The sequence below is a fragment of the Parus major genome, chromosome 2 (genome assembly GCF_001522545.3).
Source record: "Parus major isolate Abel chromosome 2, Parus_major1.1, whole genome shotgun sequence".
NCBI lineage: Eukaryota > Metazoa > Chordata > Aves > Passeriformes > Paridae > Parus > Parus major.
In genome coordinates, this window is record NC_031769.1 from 106,457,808 (window position 1) to 106,474,330 (window position 16,523).

Here is a 16,523-nt window from a genome sequence, read left to right on the forward strand (position 1 = left end):
ATACAATTTTGCCCTTTTCAATGCAGTTAAAAAGGAGTTTGGTTAGCCTAGTATGGAAAGCCTGTCTGCACCCTGTGGCTGCCTGCCTCTGCCCCACAATTGCCTGCCTCTGCCCCACAGCTGCCTGCCTGCCTGCTGGGCACCCCAGCCTTGTGTAAGTGATAGGCACCAAAGAGGTGGGGGTCTGACGCTGCGTGTCTCCTCAGTTCTCACCCTAATCACAGCAGTTCCTGCTTGGGATTGTTTGTTCTATTTAATAATTTCTATTTTTCCTTACCATTGCAAGGAAATGCTGCAGAATGCTACAGAACTTGTTTCCTAAGCATCCTCCCCCTTTTCCAGGCACTCCACATGCCTGGCTGCCTGCAGATACCTTCCTCATGAGTGTGAAGTGCCAGAAAAATGTTCCTCAGAGAGGTTTTTTGTTTCTAATGGCCTTCTCAGACAGGCCACAGTGGAATTAGGAATCAGTGTGGTGATTTAATTGGACAGCTTGCTTTATTTTCTACACACTGGAGATTTTCTTTCCATCTGCTTTCATGGGAATAAAAACTACAGTCCTTAAATGGAGGATTTGGATTGAAATTAGTGTGTTTTACTAGCAGGAGGGATGAGAAGAAATGAAAAGAATATTCTGAAGAAATATTATTTCCAGATGATTCTTAGTGAATCAAAGCAGAATGCTGTTAACTTGATTTTCTTCTTTCTTACATTGGCACAGGTCAGGAATGCTTCTTCTTCAGCCACACTGCACACAGTAACATCTAAACCTGGGTATGAAATGCCTTCACCTTGAAGAAATACCCTCACTTTGAAGATGCTTTCACTCTATCAGTGTTACTCCTTCAGGCTCCCTTTCCATATTTGTAGTGCCTCAATGCCTCATGGTTTGCTGGCAATTTGCAGGGCTAATATTGAGCAATCATTTCAGCAATAAGAAAGTATATAATTATGCCAGATCTCTTCCCAGCTATCTTTAATGACAGGTTAGTCTGCCTTTCAATACTCAAAGTGCATTGTAACAACAAACCACGTCAGGACTAAGAGCAGAAATTGGCTTAATTGAACACTTTATATGAAGGCAAGGGCTAATGTTGCTTTGACAAAGTTAAGATAGCATCAAATCAGAGATGCTATCTTCATGGTGGGCTACTCAGATCTATTAATATCCTGCTTTATAGAAATTTACTTTTTCTATAGGAAAATATCTGCTGTTAGACTAGTTCTATTTTATTCTCCAGTCAGGAAAAAAGCACACCCCTGGATTGATCGAAAACATTTCCAGTTTGAACCACATTACTTAGCAGACATTGATTTTATTAGTCACATGGTGTTGTTCCTATTACCCAGCTGAGTGCATATTCAAGCTCCTTGAGCAACAGTGCTTGTCTTGGCAAAATATAATATCTGGTTTCCAAGGGCACTTTTAAATAAATTGCTAAAATTGTTTTTCTATAATTGTGGAGGGCAAAATCCTTTTCACTTGAATGTTCATAGAAAGAGAAACAAAAGGAGTAGGGGCACATATTCTTGCTTTCAACTCACTCGATGTTACATTGAGTAAACAGAAAATGTTTTTACTGTCTCCAGTTGAAGGTTTCAAATATCCCCCATTTCTCAGTTAGTGAGGAAAGAAAACATTTCAAACTAGGATGAAAAAGAGGCCTCAATAACTGGCAATGAAGGTGATCAGGTTGAGTCTCAGTCACCACTCTAGCTCTACAAAACAGAACTGCTGCAGGAAGAGCTGAGTCGATACAGTCACAACACAGCTGGTGGCAGAGGTTTGTGTTACTGATTTGAATTGATAAGTCAAACCCTGAAAATTTAAATCCCTAGTGTAGGGTTATTTCTTATCCAAGGATATGGGCCTTTTTCTTTCTGGAAACTCCTTCTTGTTCCCTTGACAAATTTTGAAGATTATTTTTGAAAAGTGTTGAAGAATCAAAAATTCCCAGCAAAAACCAGTTTTGTCAGAGAGGTGCTGTTTTAAAGGGAAAAGATGGTGAGCTATGTGAACATTTTCTCCTTGCACCCAGACTGAAGTTCACCTGTGGATTTTGAGATCCAGTCCTGAATGGATGTAAGCGTGGCAGTTCTTGTTCCTTTTCAGAAGAAGATGAACAGCACTTCAAAATTGTATTGCACAGAAATGGCCCACTGTATCAGACTGGTTCTTTACCTTAGAGACTACCTAAACTCAGCCTCTAAGGGTCACACTTTTCACTCATCCCAAGGCAAAACATCATTACTGGTCTGCATTAGGAGTGAATCCCCAACACAGCAACAACATTAGAAATATTTTCTTGTTTAACTGAATATTTCTAAACTCTACTAATTTATAGATGAAACCTCTTCTGGTGCAAAGCTTTATACACAAAAGAGGCACCATTAATAAAATGTTCTGTGACATTTGGCAAATCAGGAAACTTCTGGCTACATTAATCAATGTGAAGCAATCACTTCAAAAAGCCCATGTTTCTGACGAAATGCTTGCATGTTGAAATTAATGTAAATGGATGATAACAAAATATTTTCACACTTTAGTGACAATTAATGGTAGAAATCATTATCTTAATGGCTTATGAACTTTTTACGCTAGAGTGGTGTACAGTGGAAATATAATGACTTTCTATTCTGCACTTGACATAGTAAATTAATGGAAATTATTAATGCACAGAATTTAATTTCTGTGTATGTTTTCTGTTAACTACAGAGAGAATGCAAGTGGTGTTCTGTCCCTCACCATCAAGTCTTCATCTACACTAGTATTACAGGCTCTTTGGTTATAATGGACTAAAAGCAGCACTGTTTCTCCAGTCTGATTCTACCAATAAAGCAGTTCCATCATGGGCAAGAAAGTAAATCAGTTATATATACTTCCCTGTCTGCACCTGTGCCATTGACAACAGAGACCTCTTTCATTTATTTATATATCACTTATTTATAATTGTAATGTGATTGGTATTTCCAGCACATAGGAATAACTTCTGTATTTGGATCCAACTTCAGTTATAAATTGACATCAGTACTTCTCTGTCTCCAGCTCCACATGATCTCATTAACTTCATGCTGTGGCTGAGGTTATCATCACTGATATTTCAAGTAAGCATTGCTGTGCTCTTGGGAACAACCAATGGTGTCTTCATGGACAGTGGAATCGCTGCAGCACATTAAACCTGTTACTTTACAATGCTTGGAGCCTCAAAAGCCTAGAGTTCTGTATTTTGCTGGAATTGCTTGAGGTGAAGCATGCTATATCACCATAACTTTCACATCCTGTTCTTGAGGTGGTTCTGCTAGTAAAATCCTAACAGGACAATTACAACCTTGATATTCTTGCCCTATCCCTTAGGCTTTTCTGCTGCTACCACTGCAAACTACTTAATACAGGATTCACCTGTAGTTATTAATGTCACAGAGATACATTCAAAAATTGTGTAGGACCTTTATCTCATATATCTATGTCCACATTTTTGGGAAAGGGAGCTTTTATACCAGCAGAGTTAAAGCAGAGTAAACAAATAAGGCTCTAGAATCTGTAAAACAAAAGATTTGGGGCCAACTGCCTGAAAGAAAGAAAAACAAGGGTGTTGAATTTTGTGCCACTGTCCTAATGTGACTTGAGAATAAGAACACAACCACCTTTCCCTGGGAGAGAAGAGAAGAAAAAAAAAGAAAAACAAAGAAAAAAGATAAAAGAAAAAAGAAAAGAAAAAAAGAAAAAAAGAAAGAAAGACAAAAGGAGAAAGAAAAGCAAAAAGAAAGAAAAAAGAAAAAAAGAAGTAAGAGGGAAAACCATAAAGAAAAAATAAAAAAGGAAAAAATTAAAAAGCAAAGAAATGCAACTTGCCATAAGTTCAGAAAAATATAGTGATGTTTGCAAAACCTGTAATAATTACAGCTCTTCCGTTAGATCAAGCCGTTACAAAAAAGAAGGAAAAGTTTGACACTTAGAATTTCTCTTCCAAAGAGCTCCCCCATTAGCATGCCCTCCCAAGCAGGTAACTGGCTTGGCAGGTGGAGGAAGCTCTTGCACTTCTCGTGACAATGACATGCTCTCTGTAGCCCATGCATCCTGGGCCAGGAGCAGACAGAGGAGAGAGCACCTCTGGGGATGGTGGCAGAAATAGCCATTTGCGTGTAGAGTTTTGTTCTTATCGGCAGGAGAAGGCCTTTGAGGAATAAAGCCTAGGTAACACAAAGGCATAAAAGCAGAACTCCTTTTTTCTTGTCTGCAGGCACTTCCATTATAAAAGTTAGGGCCTGCTGCTCACACAGGTTTCTGTGTAAATGAAGGTCTGCCCTCGCACCAGTGAGGCAGAAGAAAGGAGTCTCAAGGCAGAAGTTGGCACACACCGGTGTTAAAGTTCCTCACAAAGGCCGTGTGGATAGCAAGAGACACGTGCAAGGCCCCGGTTTCTCCCATGGATGGCCCCCCACACACACCTGGGGCGCTGAGCTTGGCCCTGGGCAGCCGCGGCCACATTCCCGCTAGGAAGGGATGCGGCAGTGCCAGCCGTGCGACACCCAGTCAGAGTAACAAATGTGTGATGAACTGTGTGCCTTTCATGTGACAGCTGACTTGCAGCCAGCCCAGCCACAGCACAGTGCACCTCCTGCGCTCTGCTCTGTCAATGCACCCCAGGGACACTGCAGACTCTGAAGTATTTACTGAAGTAAATACAGACACGGAACTTTCTTTGTAAGCTTCTGGCTCTTCCCTCATTTCAGCGCTTTCTTACCCACCAATAGTTGATGTCTTGCTGTGTATTTCTCAAAAGCCAGGAAAGAGTAAATTTAGATTCTCTCAGGGATAGACTTAGAATGGAACATGCACAGCTCTTCAGGGGAAAGAAGAAAAAGTCTTTTCTGGTTCACATAAAATTGGACTTTTTACTTAAATACAAATTCTATGCACATATTATCATCTGACATTTCAGCTGAGTCAGCTACTGTCTATGAACACAACTGTTACCAAAGAATGCTCATTCTCCAGAACAGTCAATTAAAAAAAAAAAAAGTTTGATTCCTGCAAAACAATGATCAGAAACATGTCAGCACTTATCAGAACCTAAGGTAGGAAACAAAGCAGTGACTTACTGTCAAAAGACTTCACAGACAGGCAAATCTGTGTCATAAGCTACTAAAGTAAGCTACTAAATGCTGCTTCATCCACTGAAGGAAACTTAATGCATATCTTACAATTTGAAGAACAGGACAAGAGGCAAGTGTGCCTCAGCTAATACAGAGCAACCTCCAAGGTGTCTCTTCAGGGTACAAACCAAGAGGTAAAGGGCAACAATCTACACAGAGACACAGATAGGAACCCCCTTGGCTCCTGCTTTTCACTTGTGCCAGAGCTGTTTGATGGTTGTGACACTAGGCTAGAACAAGCAGGAGGGAACTAAAAAGTCCATCCATAACCTTTGAAAATGAGCTCAGGTGTCTTCGAGTGAGTGGGTATTGTTCAATTCATGCCAAAGGATGAGGTGAACCTGCAAGGAAAAATTAACTATCCCTCTCTTCTCTATGACTGGATGTCACCAGGGTCCTTTTGAAGGTCATTTGAGACATGAATCTGACTTCTCAGGTGCAATTTTTTTTCTTCTTTAGCTGTAAAACAATATTGGACAGCTCAGTGATGTGATCAATATATTTCAGACATTTCCTGAAGTTGAATCACCTGACTTATGTAGGAGGGCAGTATATAATGATGCTGTTTTGCTTTACAGCTCAAAAAGACAGGCAAGGATGATATAAATCAGGAATCTTGACATGATTCATAGGTACCCATATTCCCAAGTGTAATAGTACAAAATAAAACCACAAGGAAGCAAACTCTGATCAGGGTGTACCATAAGCACAGTAGTGGAGCTGGTGGCATCCCTGCTTTGTCAGTGAGGGAAAGACTGGCTAACACATTAGTGGGCACATTGCTACTTAGCTAAAATAAATGAACCCTGCAAAGCTGCCATTAAATAAAAGGAAAAAAAACAAAACAAAACCAAAACCACAACTAAACAGTCTGTCAAAGTACTCTCAAGAGAAGAGGAATACTGAGGCAATGTCAGCCTGATTGCCATCAGGCATGGCTTGATGTTTGTGGAGAGTGACATTGTGAAATGCTCCTGAGAAATCTCCCTTTGGCATGGGGGAGAGTTTTCACGTTTACCCTAGAACCACTTACTGAGCTATTTGCACTCATTGCCACAAGAGTTTCTGTCAAGAGGACAGCTGGGAGCTCTGGCAGGAAAATGTTTCTTAGGGTGCCATTCACTAAGAAATACATGATACAAGCAATCCAACTTTTCTGGGTTGTTCTAACCATAATGCAAACATTACCCAGCTTGAAAACACAGAGATGCTCTGGATGAAAAAAGGAATGCTAATGAGACCACAGAGGAGCCAAAAACAGTGAGTGTCAGGAGAAACATGGACTCCTTTTGCCCTGCTTGGCAAGGTTAAGTGCTTTAAGGAGTTTTCTCTCATCTGAGGTTCTCTCATCTGCAACAAAAAGGAAGATAGAAATATTTTGGTGATGTTAAGGAGGAAAAAATATTTTGGTGAGGATGGGGAGGAAATAGGTAGTTGGATTGATGGGTTGCTTGCTTGCTTGCTGTTTAAAAAGAATAAAATATCTTTTCAAATAAAAATCTTGGAAGCAAGATGAAAGGTACATTTCCACAAACATAAGCGTTTTAGAGACAAATTATCTAAAGCTTGGTTTACATATATTTTATTGCTCACAAAGTAGAACAACATTATTAATAATAAGTAGTCAAGGTAACTATTGAATGGTGCTTGACAAGAGGTGCTGATCAACCCTATCATAAAAAGATGAAAAGATACCTGTGCCTTGATTTCCTAGACTTGCAGGCAGCTCTTTATTCAGAAATGGGTGCTTCTAATACCTTCTAATAATTTAAAGATTCATAGCCCAGCTGATGAGCTACTTAAATGTTTCTGCTCCACTAGGTCATGATGGCTTGTTACTTGTCTGCACAAAGTTCCATTCTCCAAGTGGCAAAACTTCCCATGCCTTTGGATGCAGAGCTGGGCTTTCAGATAAAATTGCCTGTTTTCTGCAAAATTGTTCTGCAGAAGGGGGAGGAACGTGGCTGGGCATGTTAGACAAAACTTCGCATTTTTATGCTCTCTCTTCTTCACTGTTCTTTTTCTTTAAGCAACGAAATCATCTACAAAGTATGCTTTCTGTTAATTAAGACAAGGATTTTGGCCTTGCTGCCCTCCTTGCTTCATTTGCATGATCTGTTGAAAGTTGTCCTGCTGATACTAATCACATACTGCCTTGCTGACAATCTGATTTCTGCTCAAGTAATGCACTTACATTGTAAAAACCCTAGGTCTCAGTTGTCTAGCACAAAATTCAGCTCTACCTGCAAGTTATTCTGACTGACCAGAGTGCTTCATCAACACAAGGCATTAGTTAACTTCTCACTTATTGCTCTGGTGCAGAGGCATCAGGTGATTGCTAGTTTGAAGCACTCATCCCAAGCTCTGGCTGCACAAATCACATGCCCACTGCACATGCAGTCTGGATTTTAAAAGGTAAAAGCAATGGGGTATATTTGCAGCTCTATAATGGTGGAAATTAAAAGCATAAATCCTCTCATGGTGTACAGGAGGTTTGTACCGTAGTTGCTGTTAAGTGTGTGAAAAATTTGGACTAATCAGGCCATCACTAAGAGGTACAATTTGCAGGGGGCCACTCAGTATAAAACACATTAGGACTTCTCAGGTTCATTCTCTCTTCTATGCGTTTTAGACTTTTTGCCTTACTTTGACCCTATCAAGCTATTTAAAGGATGTTAAGCGCTTTGTTCCCTGAAATTCACAGTCCATAGCTCCCATCCTCTCTTTTATCTCTGAAGAAAAGGACAAGAAAAAAGAAAAAAAGGTGGGGAAAAAAAGCCTCTCTGTCCTGGTTACAATCATTTGGCCAATGCTAATGCTTTTTACAGAAGTGTCTCACCTGGGATGTTTTACTCATTCCCCTTCGACTGATTGTTATTAAAGGTCTTTGGAGATACTTTTGTTTCATCCTTCTGTTCTAGTTTAGCAAGGGGGATGACATACCAACTGAAATGTCTGGAGGCTTGTTAGCAAAAACCCTGTCACTGGGAGGGATCAAAGTGTTTTTGTGCTGAGTCCCTGGGGCACAGATCCTGGCAATACAGATGGACTCAGATGCAGCCTCCACATGGTTTAACATGACAAGCAGCTGGATCCTCAAGCCAACAGACAGAGAGTTGTTTTCTCAGGATGAATAGTATTTCTCAAAACCAGGGGGTGAAATGAGCACCACTGACAGAAAACCTTAATTTATTTCGGGATATAGGAGAAAAATATTACTTCTTTCATCTTACTGAGAAGAAGGAACTGATTCTTCTCTCTGCAAAAACCACAGAATGAAGATCTAAACAAACTCATCAGTGCACATCAAATTTTTTTAACAGCAGGGGAGTTGAGAACAATTCACTTTCATGAGGCCAGCCTTCTGTGTTAATAAGTAATAGTTTTTAAAAAAAACATTTTAAGAAAACCAGCCCACACTGAGTGTCAAATGTATATGTAATCTTTGCAGTCTAGCTGGAAGATGATCTACAAACACAAGCTGGCTGTACATCTATAATCAAATAATTGACTGGCTGACAACCGAGACCAGTATTTTGCTTGATGCCCTTGACTAGACAGGAAATGGCATTTCCTGCATCTTGATAAAGCAGATGTTGCTTGGTCCCTCCAGCAAAATACACAGCACCAGGGGCATCTTTAGTAAAGGTTTCTTCCAACACATGCAGTAGCGGTCAGTTAAAAAATAAATATCCTCCTGCAGTTTTATTAGGCACTAGCTCCTAACAGGCTAAACTAAATTTAGGGCAAAAATTATGCAACAGATATACCTTCATAGCTGGCTACATCTGTTGCACTGCTTATTTCCCAAAGTGGCCGTCCTGCTCTCATTTAGGTTGTGCCCCTCCCTGAGGACACGCTCCCTCCTGCACAGAAGCACAGCACTTTCTCAGGAAGCAGGGATACAGCACAGGCTCATGAGTTCAGGGTGACTCTTGAGTTAAGTACAGCTTGGTAGTTCTGAGCTAGTTGTTTTGCTGTCTGCCTTGGTTTCTATTAATTTAACCTACAAGGTTTCATTCTTTTTGCGGTTTGCCAGTACAGAAATAGTAACTGTGACTGCAGTTAGTAAATAGTATATGATTGATGTTTTCCAGTTTGAATATGTGCCTTTCTTTGGCAGTTTACTTCACAGACGTGGATTAATCTTAAATGCCTAAGTCACCTCCCATGCAGTTTATTTTGTTGTCCAGCACTTCAGAAAGTCTTGAAGAAGGTAGTCAGCTTCTCTGGGGATAGCCAGAAAAGTGGAGGAAGCAATGTACAATATGTGCAAGCAGCAGTCTCTTCTTTTTCTATGATTACTTTTCAGTTGGTTTCATTGCCTGGACCAGCTCACCTCAAAAGCACACAAATACCATCAAAGAAGAAAGAGAGAAGATGAAGAAGGAACATGGGGTCAACTGCAATCCCAGATGGCAGTTGCCTCTGTGAATGTGAGATCGGGATCTCAGCAGACCTCTATTTATAGTATTTCCCAGAAGGGAGGGGAGGTAGTTTAGTTCTTGCCTTCTGGAAGAAATAAGAGCATTACCATCTTGCCAGAGATCAGTGCTGCCAGCCTGTTTTGCCAAGAAGCATTTGGGACTGCAGAGTGTAAATGCTCCCTTGATGAAATATGAAGAATTTGCATTACCAGATTACTCCACCAATCTAATGCACGTTCTGTCCCTGACAGAACAGCCAGCACAAGTTCTTCAGAGACTGAAGTCCTTATAATAAACAGTTTTACAGACGATAAAATTGTGAAAGCCTCTATGCAGACAAATCCCTGCAGTTTTCACATTCAGTTTTCACAAGTTAAAAATGAGGGTTGACCATAGGATTTTGCCTAGAAGAAAATGTCGAGTCCCTGTTACCCTCAGAGATTATAAAACTAACAGTGGAAATACAAAAGCAGTCCTAGAGTTATCTGAACAGTAACAAAGGATTGCCCTTAAAGGACACAGCCTTTAGTTTATATTTACAGGGAAGATGGGTACATGTTCCTGTGACTTCTTTTTTTTCTTCCCACTCCAAGTGCTGATGTCTGAAAGCTTCTCTCCAGGATGAGTGCTGCAGGATTCCAGATGTAAAACATAATCCCAGTGTGATCCATCAGGCTGGTTATGGCACTTGGTATGCTGCAAGGATAGCTGAGCTGAACTTAAGGAGGTAAAAATCAATTCATAAACAACATTTAGATTTGAAAACTGTCCAAATGTTTACCGCTTGGGTGAAGATAATTGTACTTGCATGCATTTCTGAAATCTATGGCCAGGCTGAAAACAGGTATCATTCAATAACTCATCTCTCAACAGTAGCTGTAAATATACTGGTTGATCTATAAAGATGGCTTGGATTATTTTTTTGTATTCTTTCCTCCACTAGTTCTTCATTGCCTCCTTTTTCTTTCACTGTCTCCACCTCCCTGGAATTAGTTTTAATTTGCACAATCCCTGTAGTATAAGCACACCACACACTTACACTGCAGCCTCTTAGGACCCCACATGAGGAGTAGAAAAGGCTCGAAGTTGTCATATGCACTAACACTTGCAAGCAACAACACTGCAAGGACTGATTTGGAAGTTGGAGGCAAGATCTAAGGGGTTTTTCATTCTGGATCAATGGGACTGATAGGGTTTTCTTGGCATGTCATTGGACTAGACAATTATTTAGGCATAGTCTGTAATCAAGGGCTATATATAGCTCACTTCTGCCAGACCTGAAACAACATTAAGCACTCAGAATATTTAACGAAGATGTGATTCCTTAGTAAATGAGGTTGATCCAAGTCAGCTGTGCCCCAGCCCAGCATCACAACCAGCAGCTCTGTCCCCAGCAGTGATCTTGCCAACTCCCTTGCACTAGGATTGATACCCACACTGCTGCATGAAGAGCTTGTTTGGGGAGATGAAACTAACTGTATAAACTAAAGAAAAAAGCTTCAGAAGTATTCAGTTAGTTCAGCTCTCGTGCCATGACCTTACAAGCAGCAGCAAAAAAAGGAAGGGAGGGAATATACAATTGAGGTCAGAAGGGATGGCAGAATCAGAGCAGCTCTGTTTTGGACCAGCTGCATAGCATTACATTCTTCCTCTTTTCAGGCCCAACTCTTACACTGCTTTTGGGGGGCAGAGAGGCTTCATCAGAGACCCCACACCTCAACATATTAGGGTCTCCTCATGCAAACAAATGCCAACAAATGTTCACCTCGAAAGAAGGGTCTGACTCGGATGGTAAAACCTGGTTTCTGATAACATTGAGAAGAGTGTAGGGTTTTGTGCTGGTTTGTGCCCCAGTCATGGAGGAGAAGTGTATTGGGCAGAAAGGCAACTGCACTGGTTTTGCCTGTGCACTCTTAATCCTGGAGCTCCCCTTACTTGCTTTTACCTATCACTCTGGGGATACTTAATTATTGTATAAATTTATTTATAAATTCTCTTCATTACTGTTCCTGACCCATCCACTAGAGCAATTTTCATCCCATGATCGGTAGAGACCTGGTGGTTTATATCACTTATTGATAGTTCGCAGAGCAAATGTGGCTCTGGGACTTAAGTCATCATAATCTCATCTTGTCACCAGACAATTACTAGGGCAGCAGGTCTGTCTTCCCACTTGGGCTTTTCATTTCCAGCCCCATGTAATTTTATCTTTTGGTGGGATGCAAGAAAGGAGGTAATCCAGAGGCAGGACCAGAAGGCTGAGCATGGCACAGCTTCATTTGGCTGTGGTACTGGTCTTACACTGCCTGGAACCAAACATAAAATAACAGACTGAGAAGCTGGGGATTACTGTAGGCTAAAATTTGCCAAGGATCTCCTGCCCCTCTAAAACATTTTCTGTGGGTTCACAGAATAGAGGAGGCTATAACACCACAGCATTACTATATCCTGTGTGTATCAGTGCTGCTTCAGAAAGGAGAACAACTGCCATCTGACACAATGCAATCAGACCTCTGGCTTCTTCTCCATGCCTTTGGGATTTAAAGTCTTTTTTTTTTTTAGCCTTCAGTTCTCCTGCAAACCTAATCTATCTCTTATTCTACACAAGCATGTAAAGGTTAAACTTGAGTTACACAAAGTTCATAGTGAGGCAAGCATCTATGATTGCTTCTAAGCACCAAAAGTCAACTTGTTTCTTTACTATCCTCATGTTAACATTTCACCCTTGTCTAACACAAAAATGGTTCTGCAAGAGAGCACAAAGCACATGGTAGAAGCCATATGCTAAAGCAAGTGCATACTCTGCTTGCCTCTTGAACACTGTGTTGAGGTACAAGAAAAATGTTTCATCTTCATGTATTAGCCAGATTTGCAGTGGTACAACTGGTACAATGTGGGAAAAAAATATTTGGGAGAAGAGGGGAAATACAGGGATGCAGTCCTGAGCTGCTCCTGTCTAATCTGCGAGCTGATGAACATTGATTGTGCAGTGCTGGACTACTGCCTGCAGACTGCCCAAATCCTGGATTAAACAATCATGCACTGAACTGCTGACTCCACTACATTCCTGTGCAGCCCAGTGCCACAGATATCCATCCTGCTGTCACTTATGTTTAATAATAAAAGCCCATTCTGCTTTGTATTGTGATACATGCAAAACCAACAAGAGTGAAAGAACATTGAGGGTGCAAAGTCAACTGTTCAAAGGTTAGGAAGTGGCAGGTTCAAGATTTTCTGGTCCCCTTTCCACTTACAACACAACCTTTCATTATAAGGCCACATACTATTTTTTTCTGATGAAACCCTGTGCCTCACCCAGTGCAACAGATGGTGCCAATGCACAGCTGTGCAGTATATTGTTTCATTCCCTTCACCTACCATCTAGTTCCAGCCTCTGCTTAACTGTACAGGGATCAAATCCCTTCTCTCTGCATAAAATAATTTATCTCTTCATGGACTCTCCTGTAGTGTGCTTCTCAATATGCCACTTGAATGCTTCAGAAGCAAAAGTTAATTTATCTTTAAATTAGAGAGGAGTATATATTCCCTCCATTTTAAAGATGGGAAGCTGATGAAGTGAAGCTGCACTTACAAAGCACAGCAAGCCACCAAAATGTACCCTCGCACCCCATTTCCTCCCTCGTCCATTCATGCACCCCAGCTTGTGCACACACCTCTCTCAGCGTGTGCAGGCAGGTGTGGGTGTCTGCCCCCCAAAAAAGGGGGTGTGAGGAGGGAGGCAGGCACCTGCACTTCACCCCTCTGATGTGGGGCTGCAGCACAGCACATGCAGCCATCACTGCCTTGCACCCCTGGCTTACACATTAACCAGTGAGATGAATTGGAAAAGCCACCAGATATTTCTCAGGAATCATGCAGTCAGGCTCCAGATTTTCAGAGGACTTTTACTTCAGCACTGTCAAATTTGACCAATCTTGATCTTATGTACAACCATAGCCCAGCATTTTGGTGTGGGGTTGTAAAACCTCTGAGATTTCCAGTCAGAGAATTAAGGAGTATAGTCCAAATCTGTCTGCTGCTATGTTTAGTCCTGCATTTTTTCCAAATGGAAGATTGTCTGCATACAAAATAAAGAATCTTTAGAGTGGGTCAGACACTTCCCAGTGACTTGGAGCCTACAACACAGCCATTAAGAACAATAGGTCCATTATTCTCACAATGGAGAAGGGGCTTGTGCAGAAGAGCAAGAGCCATGCAGTCATGTCACAGTAAGTTGTAAAGCCCCTCGAGTAGCTCCCTAGCCTCAGCAGTGCAGGTTATTGGTGCCATGGAGCCTGAGTACTACCACCAGCACCTCAGCTCACAGCAAACAGGTCTCAGTAATGACTTGCCCATTTGTAACTAAATCAGCAGCAAAAAACACACACTTCCTCTGGAGGAGGTGTCATAGATGTTTCCATGCCTCTGAGACACAGAACTGTGGATCCCTTCCCAGGCAAGGATGCCCTTCCCATGTGTTCTCCATGCATACTACTTCTTTACCCTTCCAGGGTACCCCTTTTGTTGCTATCCTGTCCAACCAAGCCTGAGCCTGAGTCTTCACCATGTTGTCTGTTTTTTCTAGCAGAGCATAAATAAAAAGCATCTGTTTAGTTACTCATAGTGGAACTTGTTTTCACACATTTCCCAGGTCTTTCATTAGTATGCCTGTTTCACAATTACTTCATTCACCCCAAGGACATGCAAGACCCTTCCTCCCTTTCAGATATTTGATTATCTTTTATTGTTTTTTATCTTTTTTTTAATTGTTTTATCATCTTTTTATGTTATTTTGTTTTGTCTGCCTGGATCTTCTTCCTGAAATTGCTGACCAGCTGCATTGTCACATTAGTTTTTCTAGACCCAGTATTATTCCAGCGACAATCTTTTGTTTTACCCTCACATCTCAGAGCAGTCTCTCTCAGCCTTACTGACTGCTTTGTATCATCTGAATTTTTCATGTTCAGTGAAATTGTTTACAACAACACTGTAATTATTGTTGCATTTATAATTTAACCTGCTTTCACCTTCTGACATAGTAGTCTGGGTGCTGTTTTTGCTGGCCACAGGGATTCACTCCCAGAGTAGCTGAGTTTATTGGAACATTTTGCTTCAGCCATCACATTGCTTCCTTGAAACAGTCAGAGAGAGACTTTAGGGAGAATGCCTTGCACTGAACAACGGTCACCTTTCATTTTCAAGCCAATTCAAGAGATTTCAGGGACTCCTGTAGAGCCAGGAGGCATTGCTATACTTAAAGCAATCACCTCTTAAGCAGCACTGGATTAAAACAGCTTGTTCTTGTTATAGACATAGCCCTTTCCGCTCTCAATCAAAAGGCAAAAAGTACTTTCCTAAGATCTGCTCCTTTTCCTGAGAGCCTATTGGGTGGTGTTTATGCCAGAACAAGGATTCACTAATAATCTTTCTTTGGCTGCATCTACTGCACCACTTGGTGGGTTCCTACCCCAACAATGTGTGTGATCTGACAGCTCTTTCCACTGTTTATTCCCCATCTCTAATGGGCTTTGTCCTCTCAGTCCTTGCAATCTAATCTTAGGATTTCTACTCATTTCCACATCCTCATTCCCAGGTTTCTTTGCTTAGTTGTGAACATCAAAGGGTTAAAGGGGCATCTGCCAACTCCCTCCACATGGAAGTGGTGCTCCACAGGTCATTCTGTCCAGGATCTGATGAATTTGTCATTTAGTGTTGTTTTTCACTTCCTGTATTTCTATCATAATTGTTGGGGCATATTTTTATATTTTTATATTTTTAAATTTTGGATTTGTTTTCTTTTTCGAATGGAAAAACCCACTTCATGTACTGCTTAAGCGAGACTCACCCCTGCACCACATCACACAATAAATCACACAATAACAAAACATACATCTTTTGAGCTTCCCACAACAAGCCAGAATCCCCAGTGAGGAAACTACCTTCCCTTTTGCTCACAGTTCTCTTTTCAGCCCATAAACCCGTGGCCAGCTGCTCCCAGTGCAGCTGCAGCAGTGCATGGCAGGACCTGTGCTGCATTTCTGGGAGTGTGGTTTGCCATGCAGCCAGCAGCTGGGAATGCAGCTCAGGGCAGGTGGGACAACAAGGCCCTGCTTGCCTGCAGGCAAAGGACTACATGTTGCTGATAAGGGCAAAAGAGGAGAGGAGAAGGGGGAGAGAAGGCAGCCTCTGTACGGAGGAAAAGGAAGGAAAGGTTGAAGAGCAAGAAGCTGTTTGGGAAGAAAATTAAAAATAAAGCCCATTCTGAATTTCTAGACGGTGTCATTCCCATCACTGTCCACTTATCACTATCACAGCAACTAATCATTTCATCAAATCTCTCATTTCATCTCATCAGATATCTCCTAGGTAGAAAACTAGGAAAGAAACAGTTTGAATCCTGAGAAAAATTTCTGCTTATAACCTGGCACTTCTCTCACATTGCTGCTGCCTGACACTAGTGCTTTTAGAGAGTAATAACCTTCCCCACATCTGTTTATGTGGAAAATGTCTAATCCAGTCAATTCATCGCAAGGAAGAAGCTCTGGCATCCCCACTCGCTCCAGCATGAGCCTTTCCTTTGCCTTCCTAATTCACATGGCAGCAGAAGGATCTCAAAGTATTCACTTAGTCCTCAGTTCTCTACCCAGGTCTCAAAAGCCATATTTCACTATATCAAATACTAAACATGGGATGACATTTAATTTTCAGCTCAGGTTTTATACCATTCCAGTGCAGCAATCTACAGATCTAATGCCCTGATGTGTGCTCTGTATCTTTTCAGCTTATAACCATGCATTTAGAGAAATACCATTGACTCACTATTCAGCTATTTTAAATTAATTAAAAGGAGACTCAATTTTCACATCCAATCCCAAATCTCTTTGCAAATTTTCAATCTCTGCTTTCTTTAGACACTTTTTCCTCCCTTTCTCACAGATA